The sequence below is a fragment of the Sebastes fasciatus genome, chromosome 5 (assembly GCF_043250625.1).
Source record: "Sebastes fasciatus isolate fSebFas1 chromosome 5, fSebFas1.pri, whole genome shotgun sequence".
Lineage (NCBI taxonomy): Eukaryota > Metazoa > Chordata > Actinopteri > Perciformes > Sebastidae > Sebastes > Sebastes fasciatus.
Window position 1 is genome coordinate 3,747,414 of NC_133799.1, and position 21,810 is coordinate 3,769,223.

Here is a 21,810-nt window from a genome sequence, read left to right on the forward strand (position 1 = left end):
TTCTGATTTAAGTAGCTTTCATAAAAGCAGCAGTCCTAGAATTTCTTCTTTCATTCATGTATTTATTTATTTTGCCATGCTGTGTTGTTTTTGCACTGTGCTTTTCAAAAATCACTGTTTTATCACCTAAAAAAAAATTCACTGGATTTTCTGTTTAAGCTCTTCGTAGGTGGAACTCTTCAGTCTTTTCAACCATTACTCATGATGACTCCTAATTCTTGCATGTATTACAAACAAACTATTTCAACCAGAGTCACTTCGGGAGAAAATTTCCCTGGGAAGGACCTGCCAGACATCAGGAGTTTAAACCTGACATGTGCATAAAAATGAAATACTACTGTGTTATATCCATTAGTAATAGTAACTAAAGGTGGTCTAAATTTCCCTTTGCCATACAAATCAGTGCTTATGAGTTTAAACACATGAATCCAACACTGGCATAACACCAAAGTGTTAACTCTTCTCCTCTATTTTAATCGGTGTAGTACAGTTGTTGTGATAACCTGGAAACATACTGGACAGATCAATGCAAATGAATTAGGGCTGTCAAAGTTAATACGATAATATTGCATTAACGGAACTTGCGATTTTTAGGTTGTAGCGGGCTTATTTTTAAAGCTAGAGTGAAGGTACTGATATCATATGAAACTAGAAAAGCTAAGGAATCCATTGGTACTATGTCATAGCTTGCCGCAAAGGAGGCTAAATAACGCTCCAAACTTACACTAAATTTTGGCAAGGAACAACATGCCCACTTTATGATGATCACATGCAGTTTGGGGGCAAGTTATAGTCAAGTCAGCACACTGACACACTGACAGCTGTTGTTGCTTGTTGGGCTTGAGTTTGCCATGTTATGATTTGAGCATATTTTTTATGCAAGATGAAGTACCTGTGAGGGTTTCTGGACAATATTTGTCATTGTTTTGTGTTGGTAATTGATTTTCAACAATAAAGATATACATAAATTAGCATAAAGCAGCATATTTGCCCACTCCCATGTTGATAAGAGTATTAAATACTTGACAAATCTCACTTTGACATACCTTACATTTTTAACAGGCAAAAAAATGTGCGATTAATTTGTGATTAATCACAAACATTAACAGCCCTAAAATTAATTTATGAGCTATTGTGTTTAAAAAAGTTGATAAAACACACAAACATAGATCATAAAAGGGCAAACTATCATCCTGAATGTAATTTGTGAAGGCCAACAAATAAAAAAACTAATCAATGCAAAGAGGAAAATCTTATTCAGAACTGCATTAATACCTTGTTAACCTCAGGCTGAACTTTAGTCACTGTAACTATAGATGCAAATTATGTATGGGCAGCTGTTTGACAGTTTAATGAACAGCTAAATAAACCCTGCCCGAACTCATCCAAAAACAGTAGCGGAATGAGAAAAAGATAAGGAGGAACAAGAAGGGCAAATTACAGCGAGCGAGAGGGAGGGAAGGGTTTCCCACAATGCCGCCACACACACTGTAATTTCGGCATGTTTTTTTTTTTTTTGGATGCAGGGCGAAGCAGGATGCTGGGAAGCCTGGGAGGGGCACCGGGTGGGTAAGGGGGGTTGGATATGGGGGTTTGTGGGATATGTGGTGCGGCTGTTAAACTTGACTTGGTTTTGACTGATGCAAATAGAAAAAAATAAAGCAGGCTTTGTGCATGCACACACACACACACACACACACACACACACTAGACATGCATGACAGCATACAATAAAAATTAAAATGAAATTGCTTAAATTAAGATTTGTTCCAAAATGAGACATCCAAATTTAATAAAAAGCCTTTTCACTAGCGCCAAGAAACTACTTTTCAGAAGTTAAATTACTGAATTCAGCTAATTTCTTTTTTTTTAATTACTGAATTTGGAGCATTTTGGAAAACAAGCAGTCAATTTGTCTTTAAATTACTCACAGGCGAAAATAGCAGCGGATAATGAGTTTGTTTTCTCACATTCACACCATTATTATCCCCCTACCTCGGTGGTCTGTGATTCTTACCGTAACGGGCATGTGTGCGTGTGTGTGTGGTAGACCGCAGACAGACTCTAGGTGCCTTCACATGTGTGTGTGTGAATGCGTGCCTCCTTCATGTCTGGACCTGGACAGAAAACAAACAGAGAAGAAGAAAGCACAGGATAAATTCAGGTGTTGTTTGGTAAAGCATGTCATTAAATTAAACACACACACACACGCTCACTCTGTGATGTGCACTTAAATTATTCAGCAGGACTGAGTGATGTGTGTGACAGTATTAGCTGTAATAAATCTGCACTTTCATGTCGTATGTACAACAAGCCCACTCACAACCTATTTACACTCTGGGTGGTCTTGGGGAACAATGACAAGCAGTCGCCGTGTGTGTACATTAACACATGATTCATCTTAAAAAAAAAAAAAAGAAGTTTGGATGTAGGCTAGGTGGTTTAAAGAGAAAATACCACGATGCCTCAAGAACAAGAGCCCCGCTAACACAAACATAAGGAATCAGCCTTTGAAGCCACTTTGCAGTTTGTAAAATCAGATCTAGATAAAACATGCAACTGATTGCGAGTTACAATGGCTGCTGTGTCCCTTCTAATAAAGCTGAAATGTCACCAATGTGCTTTTATGTGGTGCCCTAAATCAGTTTTCAGAATTATAGTGTACTATATAGAACTGGGTGTCTGACATGCAGCACGATGAGGCTGGGAGTGTTGTGCACTGAGACAGAATGAGTTATCAAAAAGAATTTCCGAGTATAACATCTCAAGTTGACCAGATGGTGTTCAACTAAACCTATACATGATTTACTTTGTTTGAAAAAAATAACAAATATAAAAACATAAGTAGCAAGAGAAAAGAAAAAGGGAGAGAAAAGTCAACTCGGGGTGCAACTAATAATATTTTTTTTTGGTTAATCAGTTAATAGTTTGGTCTATAAAATGTCGGAAAATAATGAAAATGTAAGTCACAATTTTCCCAAACCCTTGCTTGTTTTGCTGCATCAAAATTGTTGCCGATTCATTTTCTGTTAATTGACAAATCAACTTATCAATTTAGCTCTAAAGTGGTATAATCTGTTCATAATATAATTTACAGTTAATATAATTACAAGTACAAAGAACAACCGTATTGGAGCATCAGGAAAGCATGGAAATTATGAGAGTCCCAATTTAAAAGGGATGTGTTGACACTGTTTAACATTATCTTACAAAACAAAAAGGCATTATTATTATTGTAATATTATATCACATGTCAGTTTTTCTCTGCATCCCCTGATGTTTTCTTTGATTCGAGTGCCATTTGGTCTCCCACTGTGACTAATAATGAGTCACACTGTGTACTCTCAAAGCTGCGGGTTCATTTGTAGTGAATAAGCACATTAAAGCTCCTGTGGAAGACATATTCATCAATGTTTTTTTTTAGCTACTTTGACCGTTAATGATTTCTTTGAGCGCCCTGCTGTTTGTAGTTTTATGAAGTCCCTCAGAGTCCTTTTTTCAAGAACCATTTGGTCTTTGGCAAAAACTCTAGCGAATGGTCATAGTTAGATGTGGCATGTACAACTGCGTCTTACTAAATATATCTAGACGTCTAAATGTGCTGTGTTCAAGCACGCTATGTGTGTGTCCTAACCAGTTCCATTTTTGGTCTGTGTAAACATTGTAAACAGTGGAGTTTTGAATGTTAAATGTGATCCAGGCCCACGATCCTAAACTACACATTTCTGTGCAGAGTCAACTTCAACCTTGACATTGTAGCAGTAATATTTCATGCTCACATCAGTCTTCTTTTTCTTTCATATTACATGCAGTGAGTCACATGTATTATTTAAAGCAGTCTAGACACAGCTCTAATGAAACCACATGTTAGCAAAATAACACCACAGCTTCAATAAATGGACCTGGAAATTCCTGGAAATTAAATGTACGATGTGAAATTCAAATGAAAACACACACAAATTAAAGACAAAAAGTGTGTCCAAAAGGTTGTTGAAAGGTGGCTTGCTAACATAAGACTTGCAAGTGAAATATGGTTCCTCTGAATTCCTCTCAGCCGGATCTACATTCACGGAGAAAGAACAATGATTGACCTTGGCCAGATGAAAAATTGCCTCAATTGTTCATACTTCACTTTGATGTTAAATACAGTGAAACGGGGCCGCACAGGAAAGCTGCTCGCCACAGCTGAAGCAGAAATTAAACCTTTTATGCCGCCTAAGAGCTGCCCTCCTCATTTCTCTTTTCAAAGTTCCACTCTGTGCCTGCATCTGCCAGAATATACATAAAATGTACCATTATGTCTTGCCGAGGTAATGTTTCCTTCAGCTACTGTTCTTTTCCATCCTACAATGTTTCTCTAACCACCTCTTGCATCATTTCTCTCCCACCTCTCCATTTGTCTCTCATTGTTTTTGCTCTCACCCACTCCCATCCCTCCCTTTCTCTGCTCCAGTAAGCAGACTTGCTCAAACCAGGGAGGGCACCTCAGTCATTAAGGTCCCGGCACGGAGTCACCAATTTATACTCATTAACAGATCCATGTGCTGCTCAGTACATAAAAAACAAAACGCCGGGACCACCCACATGTTTAGTCCCCCTCAAAACAAAATGCAACAATAAAAGATCTGTGCTCTCTCTGCCGACTAAATGAGCCAATTCACGCGAATGGAAAGAAAGAAGTTGCAAATTAACGGACGATGGGTACACAGGGTGTTTATGTGTTAACGAGAAGACACCATTAATCTGGATGGAGTGTTTGGAAAGCCCTTGTTGTTGTGGGATTGACTGGCCTTGCAGTTTTTTGTTTTTTTTCCCACAAAATAAAAAATAAATCTTGTATAAATCACACGAATGTGTCAGGGAGGAGAGAGTTAGATGTGTATTTATAAGACAAACTGTTAACACTCATTCTTTGTTGAGCGTTTTCAAACTGTGCGGTGCTTTTATCACAATAGTGACAGAGCCGTGTGCTTGAAGTCGTACAAAACCAGTGCATACACCTCATTTCTAGTGACACGGGTGACAGTTTTCTCTCTATTGACCGCTACAGAGAGGCTGCAGGGTCACGCAAATAAGCTCAGCTAGAAGTTATTTGGAGGCTATTCTGTATTTGTGGTCTTGTGTGGCTCAATGGGCGAAAAACAACACAAACATTGCAAGAGTTAAGAGTTCAACTTCCAGTGGGCCACCCAGGGTTGAAATAAGTAAGATACTCTGTAAGAGATTTCTGCTCTCTAGGGAAACAAAATCCTGCAATTACAGTTTTGTTTCAGGCTCTTTGAGCTAAATAAATGCACACAGAAAAAGACATCTTAAAGAGTAGAGAAGCATTTATGATCTATATGGTAACCTTATACATCTAAGCCTTTTTTTTTCTTCTTTTTTTTAGATCAGATGGCCTCAGTTGAATACTTAAATAAAGACCAGCATGACACTGAAAGATGCTTATGGCTTCCAGATAAAAGTTAAAAGTTGGTTCTGTGATTAAATGCAGAGTATTGACTCACAGTTGTTCTTTGTAAAGTGTACATTTCTAAGTGTACCTCTATGAATGTCAGGTGTGTCTGCCAACTGCTTTGATCAATTCACATTTCTTTTAAACCTGCTAAGCCATGTCCAAACAACCAGCCGGCTTACAGGACAAGGAAACAAGTGACACTGTTTGCATTTCTTTACCTTTTATGTCTGAACATACTATATACATCTTTGTGCTTTGTCAGGATATGTCTGTGTTCTTGCCCATATTGTGTCTGTTTGTAATAAAACTAGCACAGGCATGTAGACCTAGACCACCCAGAGCAGTTACCCAAACACCCTCCTTACTCAAGAAAAAGAAAGAAAGAAAGAAAGAAAAGTCACTAGTCTTAATTATATCCATCCTCTGGGCGTGTCTTTCTGCCCAAAACAGACATCTGAGCCACCCCCCCACCAACAGGCCACAAACCTCACCGAGGCCTTATGGAAAGAACTTTTTGGTGAACACATTGACCTTAGATGGAAATAAACCTATTCAGCACTGCGAGGAGTTTTTTTTTTCTTCCCACTGAGGTTACAAAGACAATCTGGTTTTATATTGTTTATTGTTGGATTATCTCCTCGTGTACCCGGAGACTTGTAAATGATCCCCGACTTTCAAAGTTCTTTTGATAACAAAATCTGCGGGATGTTAAAATCAAGTGGGTGAATTGTTTACCATATCAAAAGAGGGCGGGATGAAATACCAATAATATCAAAACCCGCACAAAGCCAGGCGCTCGGAGAGAGAGAGAGAGGAAAAGACGAGACGACGTTGTAATAAGGAGGCGTCGCTCCGGGGAGGAGGTTGTTGTGATTACACTGTTCTTTCTTATGATCTATAATTTTCAAGCTGGCAGTGTGAAGGGGGGGCAACCTATTGGTGTCCACATAGAGAGACATAAAGACATAGAGAAAAAGAGTCTACACAGGCAGGACCCCAGCGGCTATCTGCCAGACAAATCCTCCCCGGGCTATGATCCTCTGCCCGCTTCTCTCTCTGCGGTTTTCAGGCAAACAACTGTGATGTTTTAGCTGAAGTGCAATGAGATTCCCAAAAAAAGGAGGACTCTGAAAATCTGCTGCTAAAAAAACCCAAAGTAACGCCAACACAAAAGAGCTAATTTAAGACGGACAAAGCTAAAAATAAACTAAATGGTCATCGCCCCTGTCCACTCCTTCTTTCCTAATGTTTTCAATATGCTATTCACCAAAGATCAAGGGGTTAATCTGCTTCTGTTGCATTTTAGCGGAGATGCTATCGAAGGCCATTTGTTCCACGCAGCGAGGCTAATGACCCTGAGCCGCCGTTTGCCGTTTGGCCGGGAAGAGCGAGGGAAGGTAAGTAACCTCATATATTCTCGGGGGCTGAGCTAATGAGAGGGAATGGGAATACGAGCTACGGTCCATCATCTACTTAGGACCCAGACAGCAGTGCCGTCGTCCTCCCCCGAGTGTAAACACACACACATACATACACAGGACAAGTCTAATAGGAAACCCAACCATCCTCCTCTTCTTGCACCTAATTTTACTCCTGTCTCGTTAAGTAAATGCACTATGTGTAGCGTTTTATCATCAATAAGTCAATACCACATTAATTCTGACACATTGGTATTTTTACTGTAAACAAGGAGTTCTATCATCGAGACAGCTGGCAGCTTCCTTTGACCTTTTAACTGCATTTGTGTAGATTTTTGTCTGCTGGTACGCTTTACCGCACAAAACATTACAAAGATGATATTCGTGCTGCACAAAAAAAAGCAAGTAAAATAAATAGAGTTTAACATTAATGTGTAAAAGCAGCCCTTTCTCCTAAAAATGATGTCCCCATACAACTTCACTGCATTCTCAAATACATGTTTGCAGTGAAACTTATGTTGTCGCAGATCACGTTTATCTTTGATGTATCACAAATACGACTGTAATGACGTGCTACAACGACGGACGCACAGAGCAGGTGACGTCGTATATCGAGCGACCGTTAATGAAAGTTACGTGGTATAATAACGAGAATAACCAGCGGGAAAGTCCACTACGGGCGGGCGGGATGGTTGGTGGACTTTACCCCAGGAGACCGCTGTTCGTGTCCCGTGTGAAACTAAAAGTCGCCTAGCTTATTTTGAATAATGTAACAAAATAAAGTAATTTTAACCTAAACCATGATGTTTTTTTTTACTAAACCTAACCAAGTAGTTTTGTCGCCTAAACATAATGAAATAGTGTTGCGTTTTTTGTTTTGTTTCAATTGATAACATGTTTAAGACAGTTTAAAACTGCGACCATAATCCGGGAGAAAATATAATTATAATAACATAATTGGGAATGCTGTTTAGTTGTATGGGAATTTTGGGAGACAGTATTGGTAAAACCCATAATAAAGTGATATAATGCAATTTGTGGAAATAAACCACCATTAATCTAATATGGATATATAGGACTAATGTTAAAAAATGCACCTTGGAAAATGTTTTTTCAATAGCTTAACGTAAAGATTCTTCATCATAAATGACTAGTAGCGGTATATATATAGTATATATACAGTATATATGTATAAATAGATTTCAGGGCGCTGTGCATTATTTATCTTTAGCTTGTTACAGCCACATATGGAGGAGCACACATGCATACACAGAGGTATAGCTGAGCGGCCATGTGAGGCTGAGTGAATTCTGCTGTGATGGAGAGCGGCAGGGGGTCCACTCCTCTGCCTTTATTCGATTCAAGTCGAGCCTGGCTGCCTCTTTTCGCTCCTCTGGCACGCACACAGATATTTATGCATGTGTATGTGGAAAAAGAGAATGGGTACAGGAATAAGTACTCTACTGCACTCTGCGTATGAGTGTGTGTGTGTGTGTGTGTGTGTGTGTGTATAAGTGTGTTTGTGTGTGTTGGTAATACCTCCAATGGCAGACTAATGATAGGTCTTATCGACACCCAGCAGTGAATGCAGGCCTTTGTCTCCTCTCGGGACGCATTATGGAAAGCTTAGGGGGCTGCCTTTGACTCCTTTTCATTCTCTCACCCACTGATAAAACCCAGCACAAAAAAGGCAACTGTTATACAGCTCCTGTAGCGTGGCAAGTTGAGACACAATACACCCCTGTGCCCCCGCCATCAAAATAAGCAGAAGTTTGGTGCACGGCTCATGAACTCCGTATAAGTCACTGACAAAAGATAGAAATTAACACTGGGATTTACATTTTGGGAAACAAAATCACAGTGCCTGAAATTACCATTCATTTTGAATATACAGCATATTATAGGGTGACTGGATGGAAATAGAAAACCACAAGTTGCGTGGGCTTGGTGAATAGGCCTACAGCAAGAATGAAAGTAGACCATTAATGATTGTAAATTACAATATGCATACATTAGTAGTGACTATATGCCATTTTTGTTGCCATTTCGATCTGTTTGAGCGTTTAAAAAGTCATTTCTGGAATATTAAAGCTTCCGAATATTTTTGGCATCATTGGGCAAAACTTCCATAATAACCTTTCAGCATATGTATAGAGATATATAGAGAAAACTAGACTTCTGCACCTCCTCATGGCTCTGTTTTCAGACTTTAAAATGTTCTTGCCTGTGACGGGAGACTTTGGCCAATCACAGGTCATTAAAGAGAGAGAGCGTTCCTATTGGCTGTGGGCGGTGCTTGGTATTTCCTCAACTGATCTCAACATGGCTGCCGGGTCACAAACTTTCTCATTTTACAGCTGAACAGTACACTACAAGATGTTTCTGAAAACAAATAGGCATTACTGTAACAGAATATTGATTCATATTTGATCAGCGGTGCCTAGTTTGATCGTTTGAACGGAGATCGCGAGTGATTGACAGCTGCTCAGAGACGGCAGGCTCCAGCTTGGTTCTGTTGATTGTTTCCACCAGTCTGTGAAATCTTGCAGATGCCTTTAGGAGCACAGCCTTGAGGACACAGAGGCCTTTTCAGATTACCTGTCTCATGCACTACTGTCAGGATAAAGTGACCCTTTTATAAAAATAACTTTTTTTAATCATATTTGCTCCATTTCTACCCACTGCCGCTTTAAAAGATAGAAGAGATAACATTGGACATTTACTTCTACAGTACTGCCCACAGGTACATCCATCACATGTGTAGATATCCGGTTAGCCTAAATATAAAATATCTGGATGTAGTTAAAGGCTTTCATTCTGGCAAGGACTTTTTTTTTTATCTGCTATAATTTATGATTCATGCCTCCAAACATTAAGACTGTCAGGGTTCTCAAATTGATGTTATCTCATTTTGAAACAAATATTGATATTAATGGCTTTTCCATTCAGGTATGTAGGGAGTAGTTCAGAATGAGTGTGTGCTTTTCTCTGCCTCTGACGGCTCGGTTAGTTACTGTGCTTACTTGAGGGTTAGAGGCTGGGGCAGGGTCCCTTAGACAAGCAGTTTATGAAATGAAAATGTTTTCTTTTCCAATGATGGCAAGCGTGACTTTTCACGTTTTTAAGAGTTCAGCATACGGCTCCTTGGGGAGACCTAGAAAATTTCTATGGTCATTTCCTGCTGAGTCAATAAAAATCTCTCTCTCTCTAACTGTTTTCTTTCTCTGCTTTATTTTGAAGAGGTTATTGTCAGGAATAGCATATAACTACATTATATGTCTCACTCTTCGCTCTCTGTCTTTGGATTTTTCCTCTTATTCCCCTTTCTGTCATTCTCCATTCACCTTTATTTTCCAGACAGATAACTCTAAGGGGAAGTACAGAAGAGTTCCTCCTGTCTTTTCTTTTCTCTCTCTCTCACTCTGTATTCTTTCGCATCTTCAATCTTAAGCAAAAGAACAATAAAAGAACATTCAAACGTAGACCTTCCTTTTATAGCTATCCAAAAGAAAGCCCCCAAGGCCAAGCAGAGAGGATTTAGAGGCCTCATTTAGTAGGCAGGTAGACTCCCCCCCCCCTCCCATCACATCCCTCGCAGCAATTAGAGAGAGGCCAGGAAGTGCAGTATTTTATGACCTTATAAAGACATTAGAGGCATCGCTCTATTGGCCCTCACCCCCACTTCTCTATTTACCAGTTCTACACCAACTCTCCCCTCTCTCATGGATAATTCTCTCATGCTCACTTTGAAATCTTCTCCACCAACAGCTCCTTCCCTTTCTTGTTGATTCCTACTCTCTCTGAAATCTTGTCTACCCACCACCGTCTTAATTTTTCTATCCCTGCCCCCTCATGCCCATCAATCTTTCTTTCATCCATCCATCCATCCATCCATCCATCCATCCATCCATCCATCCATCCATCCATCCATCCATCCATCCAGGCATTTTGAAACTGCTGCAGCTTCAAACTCAATAAAAAGCTCTCATTCTAATCTCTAATCCTCTGGTTGGTGGTTGGTGGTTGGTGGGTGTCTTCGCTGAGGGGGAAAAGGCTTTGATAGAGGAGCACACTCTGTTGTTCTATGCTTTTCCTTTGTGCGGACACAAATGTTACCATTTTCGACACTTGTCCATCAGGCTTTTACGCCCGCTCCCCAACTGAGTATGTCCCCCTGAGACATACTGAGTATGTGAGGGGGGGGCCTCACCATTGTAAACCACCGTCCATCATTTGCCGGTTATTTTTGCGGGAGCGTGAAACTGACAATTACTCGCTCTGTCCTCAAGTCCTGCAGTGAATCAATACGAGTTGACGGAGTGACTCATTTGCCTGTCATTTCCCCATATGCGTTTTTTGAAATATGAAACCGTGTGACACATTGTGGCTTCAGCCTCGCAACCCCCGCCTTCGTACACACACAAATGGACACCGAAAGAGAACCACGGCGCTTCTCGAGTCCTGCAGCTTTTAAAAGCCCAGCTTAGACAGACTCCGCTGCTCCTCAAAGACCTTCTTCCACCATAGCAGAGGGAAGACACACTTGAGAGGAAAAAAAGCGGGGAGAAGAAAGAGCAGTGGCATGTCTGGAAACTTGCTTACAACATCCTCCACCTTTTTCCTTTCTTTCTTCCCCAGACTACGCTTGCATCATTTGACCAGTTCCAAACACAATGGGGTTGTGTGTAGCTGTACAACTTGTGACTCCTCTAATCCCTGGTTGCTTGATGTATAGCACATCCATCAAAAGAATGACGAAAGAGGAAGGAGAAGTTCAAAACCCACTTCCATTTAAAACAGCTTTGTCTTGTCCAACTGGGGTTATTTGGACAGAGATTTGAAATGGGGGGAATTCCAATCATTATTAAAAACTGATTATTTTTTGGCTTTGGAAAATCCCCTGAAGGATAGTTTCCCATTTTTAAACCATCCCTCTGCACCCCCACAACCTTCCTAATCTCTTTCATCATCCTCTCCTGTCTTTTAAAATGGTGGGATGCCCTTTTTTTGGTGGTTGTGGACGATGGAAAGATTGGGCCGAGAAACAGCAGCGTGAGTACCGAGAGGAAAAACCTGAAGGGAGGTGAAATTGTAAGAAAAGACAGAAGATTGCACGGCTCAGGCGGACTGAAAATAAGTGAGTGAGAGTGAAAGACATGAAAAAAAAATAGAAGAAAGAATTGAGTTTGACCGTACTGGGTTGATATGAAATGAGCTGGACTGAAATGAGCTGAATTGAATTTGTTCTGTCCTCTGCCGCACGTCATTGCGAGGTACAGTTCACATTGTAAGTATTTCTCATGGAGGAAAAAGAGAGTGATGGAAAAGGACATTTGCACAGGCAGGGCACGCCAGCAAGGCAGTACGTATTATGTCATGTAATAGAAGAGTCAATGGTTCATTTCCCTAACATGTCTTGAACATTGAACCCTAAATGCTCATTTGTGCATTCCAGTTTTACCTTGTTGTATCATGATAGTATTTTATATGCGATTCATGTAAGTGTTTATATGTGGTGTTCAGAAGAAGGAAGAAAAAAAAGAAAGTAGCACCTTTAGAAAGTCAGCTTTTAGGAAATCCCCCAAAAAAGACAGAGCACAAAAAACAAAAAGAGAAAGAAAAAACAGATCCTGCACATTACCATTTATAGAGCCTACAATATAATAATAATACTGTAAATGACCTATACTTATGGAAGGATCTTCTATGACTAAAACTACCAAAACTCTGGACTGGATCCAAAAAAGGCTTTAAAACAGTCCCCCCATTGCTATTATAACCTCTGGGTGGAGGGCTGAGGTTGAAGAGAGTCTCATCAGAAGGGAGGATGACAAGAACTGAGAAAAACAACATATTCTTTTCCTCACACTGCCGCTCCTCTTTAACCATCCCCCCTATCTATCTGTGTACGGTGGCAGCCATTCTGGCCAAGCCTGCATGGCAGAAAATGATATAGTGCTGCTTTCAGCCTCACACAGAGAGAGTGAGGAGATTACTCTCTGAGAGACTGCTCGCTTTGGGAGCCGCTGAAACACAGTTAAAACAATACAGTGGCTCTATTCCCAGTTTCACTCCTGTGTTTTGCCTTTTGGCTATGCTGTTCTCCAAGGATTTTTATTTTTTTTTATTCCCTGCATCCCTGAAATGTTGGACTTTTTAAAAATTGTAATGGATGCTAGAAAATCCTCACAACATGAAATGGATTCTCTGTGTTCTGATACAAAACAGGAATGGGCTAAACGTCTGCGATAACACAGGTGAAGTTTGTATGCAAATGCTGATGACGATATTTCCATATTATAACACTTTTTGGACCAATGTCCAGTATTCATGACCGAAGAATACACAAAATACAAAGATTTAGTGTTTCCTTCTCCATCTCTGCGGGTTGGATTTAAATAGTTTTAGTTTAAATGGTTCCTTAAAGGTCTTATTGATAATATTTTTAAGTAAACAAATATTGTTTTAAAAATAACAAAGTCAAAGTTAACTCGATAACAACGTGTTAACGCAACTTCGTTTTAACGCCACTAATTTCTTTAACGCATTATCACAATCAATCTTTCAGTGATTGTATCGGGCTCAGTTTTAAAGCTAGAGTGAAGAAGCTGGTATCATATGAAACTATGAATCCATTGGTACCAACCATGACATAAGAGCTTCTTGCGAAGGAGGCTAAATAATGCTTGCGCTAAATTTTGTCGAGGAAAAACTGTTATGGCCATTTTCAAAGGGGTCCTTTGACCACTGACCTCAAGATATGTGAATGCAAATGGGTTCTCCCCTTTACAGACATGCCTACTTTATGATAATCACATGTAGATTGGGGCAAGCCATAGTCAAGTCAGCACACTGACAGCTGTTGTTGCCTGTTGGGCTACAGTTTGCCATGTTATGATATGAGCATATTTTTAATGATAAATGCAGTACCTGTGAGGGTTTCTGGACAATATTTGTCATTGTTTTATGTTGTTAATTGATTTCCATAAATGAATATACTGTATATATACATTTGCATAAGGAAAGCAGAGAAACAGAGAAAAAGATGGATAGATAAAGACAACAGAGAAGTTGAGGTGAAGCAGGTGACTCAGTCAGGATGGTTGTTCTTCACCGGGCGGCTGTGGCTCGACGCCAGGGACAACACACACACACGAAAACAAACACGGGCGCACTCAAACACATAACAGAAACACACACACACACATGCATGCAAACACCAAACCCACCCCAGGTATACAGCTGACTCAGGTGGAAGGGCAACAGAGGACAGACAGAAACACACACAAGACAATGTATAACCCTGGAGCAAACTGTGCTCGCTTACCTCTCTTTCATCGCTCAGCTTTTCCTCATTTGCTCTTCTGCTTCCCTCTGCGGTGAAGGCCAACGCTGCTAGCACTCGTTCAGTTTCTTCTTCTCGTGCCAGCTACTTTCATAGACAAGGGAAAGGACAGAAAGGGGAAACAAAACCATTAAGAAACTGTTTGGAATGGAGATATCTCTACCAGCATCACACATGAAGAGAAATAAATATATTAAATACTCCATTCATAGAGTCGGGCCTTGTGGGAATCCAGTTATTGCCTCAGTTATCTTTCAAAACAGTTTCTTACTCGGCATCTTGGAAGAACATATGAACAAGACGGGTGCAGAGATTACAAATCGATACGGTTCATGACCTAAAGAATCTTACACAATTGTTTAAAGTCAAGAAATATGTTGTTTTGTTGCATTTCATCCAAGTGTTGAGACATACAGTTGAGAACATGAGCAATGCTGAACGACAACAACCACTGCTGTATTTGCAGAGATTGCTCAACGTATGGAGGAATGAGGTTCAAGCTGGGTTCAGGGAGCACCGACTAGGAGCCATAAAATGATGATTATTATGCTCCTATATGGCTGCATGATTGCCATTTACAGTTTGCATACCTGCGTCGGCTTGTTACTTAGTGCGTTTCACCGTTCAGTTTTTGTTTGCGGAGGCCAAGTTGACGTGTAATTGTGCTGCTCGGAGAATGATTTTATCGCGACCATACTGCTCCGTAAATTGACAAGGTTTGTGTGTATGTGTGTCTTACAGTGCACTGATGAAATTGCTAACAGCTGTGACAGCAGCCATCACACACACATATGCTTTTCGCCCATCTCATTTGTAGCATACAGCTGCACCGATAAAGCACGAGGGTTAAGCAAATATTGTACAATGGCCGGGAAACAATGAACCATCCCCATCCCTCCCCTATCTCTCACACTCACTGCAGCGTCGCCGAGTGTGTGTGTGTTTGTGTGTGTGTCTGTATGCGTGTGAAAAAATGACTGGCACTGCTTGTCCTCTTTATTACTGTGAACAGAACAGACACCCCTGCTCCCCTCCCATTCATTTTAATCTCTATTCTTAATGATAAACCTCCTCAGTCACACTCCCCGCTCCGTCTGTACCCCTCCACCCGCACGTCGACCCTCTGCAAAACCCCAACGAGGCAGCAACAGTGCTCCTTTGTTTGCCCCCCCCCCCTCTTTTTGCCCCCTTCGTCCTGCCCCGGACGATGCTGGTTGGCGGGGACGGAGGCATGCCTCGACAGGAACGCCGGAGGAGAGGAAGGGAGGGAGCGAAGGATGGAGGGAGAAAAATATGTAGGTGGAGAAGGGGGGAGTGGGGGTCTTACAGTCATTTTTCAGTCATTCATTCTTTCTATCTTTCATTTCTGTACTTTTCTGTCCATTCAGCATTACATGAGAGGGGCTTCTCAGTTTGTGACTACACCCTCACTGAACCCACCGACTCCAGTTGACTGAGAGTTGAAGAAAGTTGTTTGCAGAGGACTATTTCTGGTTTGCACCAGGAAGCTAATTTTAAACACCAAAGTAAAGATGGAGAAAAAAAAAAAAAAACTTTGACTGCAGATTTTTATTTCTGTTCTGAGAGAACAAACACTAAAAAGAATAAGCTCTATTCCTTGGCTTTTACATTTTACATGGCTCAGAAATAATGTGGGTGATATTCCAACAGGCGAGTTGCAAAAATAACCTTTTAAGTACACAACTTGTAATTTCTCATTTATGCAAAGAAAATACAGGACCTGCCCATTGAGGTTAGTCAAGACATAATTTTAGCCGTTTGGTCCTGGTACCACTGCAAACCCAGTTCCCTAATAGCATAAATACTGCTCTTGTAATGGTGCCTGGGGCATGTCTCATTTGGAAGTGAGGGAGACAGCATTTTCTTTTTCCCCTTAGCCAAAAACACGCATGTACACACACACATACACAGACGCCGTGGCAGCTCCAAGGCAATCGCATCATTAACCCCAACTAATCTACAAACATTATGTTTATAGAAAACGTCTGTCCAGCTTAGACGCACGCACACAGCCTTTGCTAATTCATTCCGTGTGTGTGCAAGTGTGATATGTTAGCTATGACAACGTGTGTGTCAGCACTGCTGTGAGTGTCATGTCTCTCAGTGTGCGTGTGTGCACTTTGTGTGTCATGGCTGCCTGTGTCTACAGTGTCTGCTGTGACAGACACGGAGAGAACATGACAGAGACGGTGAAAAAAAAAAAAAAGTGTGTGAGAATGAGTGCTAATGTGTGTGTGTGTGTGTGTGTGTGTGTGTGTGTGTGTGTGTGTGCTGCGACTGCCAGTGATGCAGCACACAGCCTTGATCTAGACTCCTGCCTCTCTCGGACCCCCCGCCGCGCCTGCTTCATCAATCAATAGGACAGATGAAGACAGACTCCTGCCGTGCCGCGAGGAAAAACGGTGGCTTGCGTGCGCGACCGTGTGTGTGAGTGTGTTTCTGCATGTGTAAGGAGGCTGAATGCCCTCGGGGAGAACGTGGCAGACATGATGCAAACCTTCAAGGCTTCCTGCCCACACAGAGATCATCGGTAGTGGATTTGCTTTCTTGTACCACCAGAAAAAAAAAAAGTTAAGACTCCATTTAATAGCTGATTTGCATAGACTGATATATTTACCTGTGTTTTAACCCTGCAACCTTATCCACATCTAAAACAGATGTAACACTGGAAAAGATGTTACCGTGTAAGCACAATTTTCTCACCTTTTGAGGACTCTGGGTTGTGGGAAGCGGTGCAACTAATTTTGGAAGCGTTTAATATCCGCTAAAATCACGCTGAGATTGAAACTGCTTTGATACCACAACTTTTCTCCCTCTTCTACAATGTAATACCAGGATAAAAAAAAAAAAGCACCAAAGAACGCATTTCCGCTGGTCAGATGAGACTTTCACCCTGAACCCAGGAAAACTCAATTACACACACACACACAACTGTAATTACTTACTCCCTCACCCCCCAACACACACACACACACACACACACACACACACACAGCCCATTGATGTGTATATCTACTCTCCTTAAAACCCCGGCTATAAAAAACCTCTCAAGGGCTTATTCAAAAATCTTTATGAAAATGGTTTTAATATACCTTCAGGCACAGTCAAATGAAGTGGAAAATACTTAGAAGTTAAAAAAAAAGAAAAACTTCCACAAGCAGACGAGGCAGATCAAGTGAACTTGTGATATTTTTCATTGTTTGAAATATTTTCTGTCAATTAAAAAGCCTGTGAGACTCAGCAGTAAGAGAAACACCTGAAACAGCCACTCATGAGAGCGTGTGAAGGCTAAAGTGATCAAAAATAGGCTGTTGGGTGTCATAAAAACCTGGCGCTTTTACTCATCTGCAAAGTGGGAGGGTACGCCCTTGGGAGATTAGAACTAGTTGTATATTGAGACAAAGTGAAACGATTAGTCATTGCAGTTGTACGTTTGTGAGTCAGAATTAGCAGCAAGTTCGGCTTGAGACTGAAAAAGTATGGTGTTCCTGTAGGTCATAATATGATTCAGGACACACAAACTTTTACACTTTTGATAACCTTTTCAGAAATATGGTTGAGCTGGAAAGGCTGTATCCCTGTGTATGTGTTTGTGTTTCCATTTCTCATAAATTATTTACAGAAGAAACACATGGTTTCAAAGCGCTTTACTGCATTTTATGGTCTCTAACTAGTTATTATGGTGGCATGCTGTTAAGGAAACCTTTAATTTCAATGAATCTGAAGCCAGATTTTGATGAAACAGTCCTCAAAGTGCAGCAAAATCAAGAACGTAAATCATTTTCCCCGATTTCCAGCCAAGTAATTAACAGTGAAATTGTAGACGCGAGTGCAGAAATAGTAGGAAGCTATAGAATTGGGTTTATTTTGTTACTGGGAAGGAGGAATGTGTGTCATTTCCTGGTGCTCCAAATGGCCAAGTGACTTGAATGCAAAGCCACAGAAACCATTTCTCCCACAGCGCCTAAATCCTCCAGAACTGTTATCAGTCACTGGGAGGTTTTGCCTCCTCAGTATGCAGCGAGAGCGTTTTGTTTGTTTTCAATGTAACTTGTGATATTTGGCCGGGGCTCAGTGCCCTCTTTGTTAGCCATTGTGTGGAGAAGATGAATGAATCTTTCTTCCAAATTTCATACAGAGATGCACTGTGTGAAACCATAGAAACACCTTTGAGACCATTAAACTAAGTTCCAGACTATGTGTGGGCACTAGGAATATATATAATCTGATATAAAGCCTTGAGTTAAGGTAAATTCTTCTATAATGTTACACCTCTATATCTCAGATCTTGTTTGATGAATTTCAAGCGTTAGTTAGCTATGAAGTGTTACTCCCAAACCCCAACACACACACAACCAGCCCATTGATGTGTCTATCTACACGCCTTAAAACCTCGGCTATAAACGTGTCTCCAGGGCTTATTTCAAAAATCTTTAGGAAAATGGTTTCAATATACCTTCAGGCAGTCAAATGAAGTGGAAAATACTTAAAAGCTAAAAAAAAAAAAAGCAGGCGACACAAGCAGGCGAGGCAGATCAAGTACATTTGTGCTATTTTCATTGTTTGAAATATTTTCAAGTTAGCTGTGTTGCAAAATATTCTAATTTACTTTCTTCTTTCAGTGGTTGTCCCGCATGTTTTGAAGATGCTTTTCAGCAGCCTTCACACATCAAGAACATTAGTGATAGCGGGAACAAACGACGCCATGGCGCCTCATTGTTCAAATTCGAAAAAAGAAAGAAGCTGTTAAAGAGTTTGATGGATTTCTCACGCTAGCAATCACAGATTAGCAAAGAGAAAATGAGCATCGCTTCCTCTTCTGTGATGGATCTTTCTCTGCATGACTGTTGAGCGTCGGCGCAAAATGGCAGAGCTCTTGTTTGGGGCGACTCATAACACATTGTATACTCATAAATCAAATGTGCTTCTTGCTGATAAAATTCGGAGAATACCGTCATACGTCACATTTATGTCACGCAAAGGCATTTACGGAAATGCAAAAAACTGCATAATGTAACAACAGAATGGGCTGGGAAATGTGACACAGTCGCTGTTTTTCAATCAATATTAAATGACTTATAAGCATAAATACGCAATTACTACAAACATAAAACGATTGTAACAGTGTATGAAGAAAATTGGCTGCATAAATCCTCAATCCTAAAGAAAAATCCAGACATGAAATCCTGTGTCAGTTCCTAACCCGAGATGCCCCAATTGCATAGGCACATTGTGTGATTTGACATTGTACCGACGCCTGACGCTCAGACAAAGGAGCCGGTGCAGGCCTCGAGGGGGCAGATGACAAACACTCCTAAACCATGGCCAGACATAATCCCTCACCTCCCGCCAAACCCCACAACAAACGCACAGTGGAGGGGGACTTATTCAGAACACATTAGGGAGGTGAAGGAGGCCAGGCACTGAGGGACTCTCCCCACTTGGCTGTCCTAATCATCTGAGACAACCTCTCCAGAGGCAGACCCCCGCCCCAATCCTCTCTTCCCGCCTACAAAACCCCACCCCACCCCCTAACGCATGACCCAGACACACATCCAGGAGAGTGTACAAGGGCGGGCGGCCATGAAGTGGGGAAGCTGACCAAAATGAACAGCCCGCCCTCCGGGAGCTGTTGTTTAATTGTCCGTCTTCTTGGTCCAAATTAAACAAGCTCGAGCGCGTTCAAGTATCCATACAGACACACACCCCTCCCACCGCAAAAACACCCCACTTTTAACAGACTGGCACGTTCCATCGAGCACGCCATTGATGCAAAATGATGAGCGAGACCCCATTGTCTCGTTATATTGTCTTCAATTAGGCAGGAGATGATGGGAGACAATGAGAGAAGCATTTGTAATCATGAGCCTCCCAAACTCATGCTGGGAAACAGAACTTCATTATGCCCAATGGTCCCTCATCGACGATAAAAACCCAGAATATGTGTGGTTCATCCTTAGGAAGTTTTCAAGCATAAATGGCTCGGAAAGAAGTGAGTCACCAGGAAATACTGTAGGGGGTTCTGAAACTGAAAACAACAACAGATATGGGTCGAGGCCACTCTTCTTTTGTTTGTGCTGCAAGTGAACAGCAGGTTTCAACCGGAGAAATCACATTCATCTTCTTATTATTATATGTCCTGTGCACTTACCTGAACCCAGATGCAAGTTTGCCACCCGGGTATTTAAAGTTTTAAAAGTCAAAATCAAGAGAGTTGGTTTGAAATTAGAGGGAAAAAAAATCCCTGATAATACTTTAAGAAGAAGGAGAAAGTCGGTGCTCTTCTGAGCTAGTTATTCAGGGATGAATTTACAAGTGTAGCCATGTCTTTTCATCTTCACCACATAAATGTTGTACAAGCTTAGCTCTGAGAACAGAAGCTCTGGCGGCGCCGGAGTCAGCTCAGAGCCATCTGTAGAAATTAGACTTCTTTAAGAAAGAGAAAGAAAAACTCGAGAGCGCATTATCTTCATTTACCTGGAGAGCATTCAGCTGAGAAATGACTCCAACCCGACACCTCGCCGGCTTTGTAGCTCAACCCGTCATTTAAATCACGCTCCGCTGTAGCTGTTAGGCTTTGATAGAACTATCCGACCGGACAAATACAGCTCTCATAAAATTGTGCAAATGATTTCTTTCAACTGGGATCGCGGCGGTATTGTTCCCCATCCCTGACCCCCCCGCCACCCACCCACCGCGTCTTTCCTCTCTCCTCACGGCACAAAGAGCTAATCTGAGACGAACACTCGCACCGGCTCTGACACATTGTCAAACCAAAACCGGGGTGATTTTATTTTCTTTAAATCATGTAAGTGAAGCATGAGGTAAAAGCCATCATCCATGGAGGACAACAGAGGGGTTAGAGAAATAGCTGCGTTAGTTTTCTCCCCGTACGCTGCAGAGATTATACATTATGCTCCCCTTTTACCCATCTATCCCTTCAGCTGTTCTTCCACGTACAGTATCAGAGAGCGACCAGATAGATGCAGAAACGTTTAGGTTTTTCCCCATTTGCAGATGAAATCAGTCCGCGATGGATGCCAGTAGGAGGGATATCTGTCAAGTCGAGCGGCCCTGGGGCCAAACAACCTTTCCTGCAAGGCCCCGCTCCCTTATCTGATTCCAGCAGACGGGGGCGAGATGATGGCCATGCCAGCCAGAGCCTTTGATTTTTTAAGTATATCCCTCTGCTTACACACTGCTTTATTGATCGCCGACAGACCTCATTGTGTTCCTCTGCTAAAAGAGCGCTTCGAGAATGCTCTGTCTGTAATGTGATCACCCAGATGAGGATGGCAGAGAGGTGGATGGACTCTAATCCTCTTTTTGCCCCGGTCTTCAGCATCGTCTAGGGTGATTCTTGTGGATCGCCGCTGTCAAGTTTCTGTCAAGACGACTCCCCTCTTCCTGACGTTTTTTTATGGGTTATGGGTCAGGGCATAATCCACACTTAAGCCTCACCTTTTAATGAAGAACGATAGCTAAAACTGGTGATCTAGAGTGGTAGTCAAATTTGATACCAACCACATTCCACTCATTTATTCACCCATTTGCAATCGAGTTGAATG

The 21,810-nt window shown here is 41.4% G+C and overlaps 1 long non-coding RNA gene across 1 annotated transcript in view; it reads right to left on the reverse strand.

Moving 5' to 3' along the window:
• The window catches only part of LOC141767363 (uncharacterized), a 32,743-nt gene that overhangs the window by 6,295 nt on the left and 4,638 nt on the right, over positions 1-21,810 (reverse strand). Inside the window, exons 2-3 of the long non-coding RNA XR_012593829.1 lie at positions 14,204-14,308; positions 2,018-2,117 (exon numbers count right to left, since the gene is read on the reverse strand). This is a non-coding gene — a long non-coding RNA (uncharacterized LOC141767363). The remainder of the gene's footprint in view (positions 1-2,017; positions 2,118-14,203; positions 14,309-21,810) is intronic.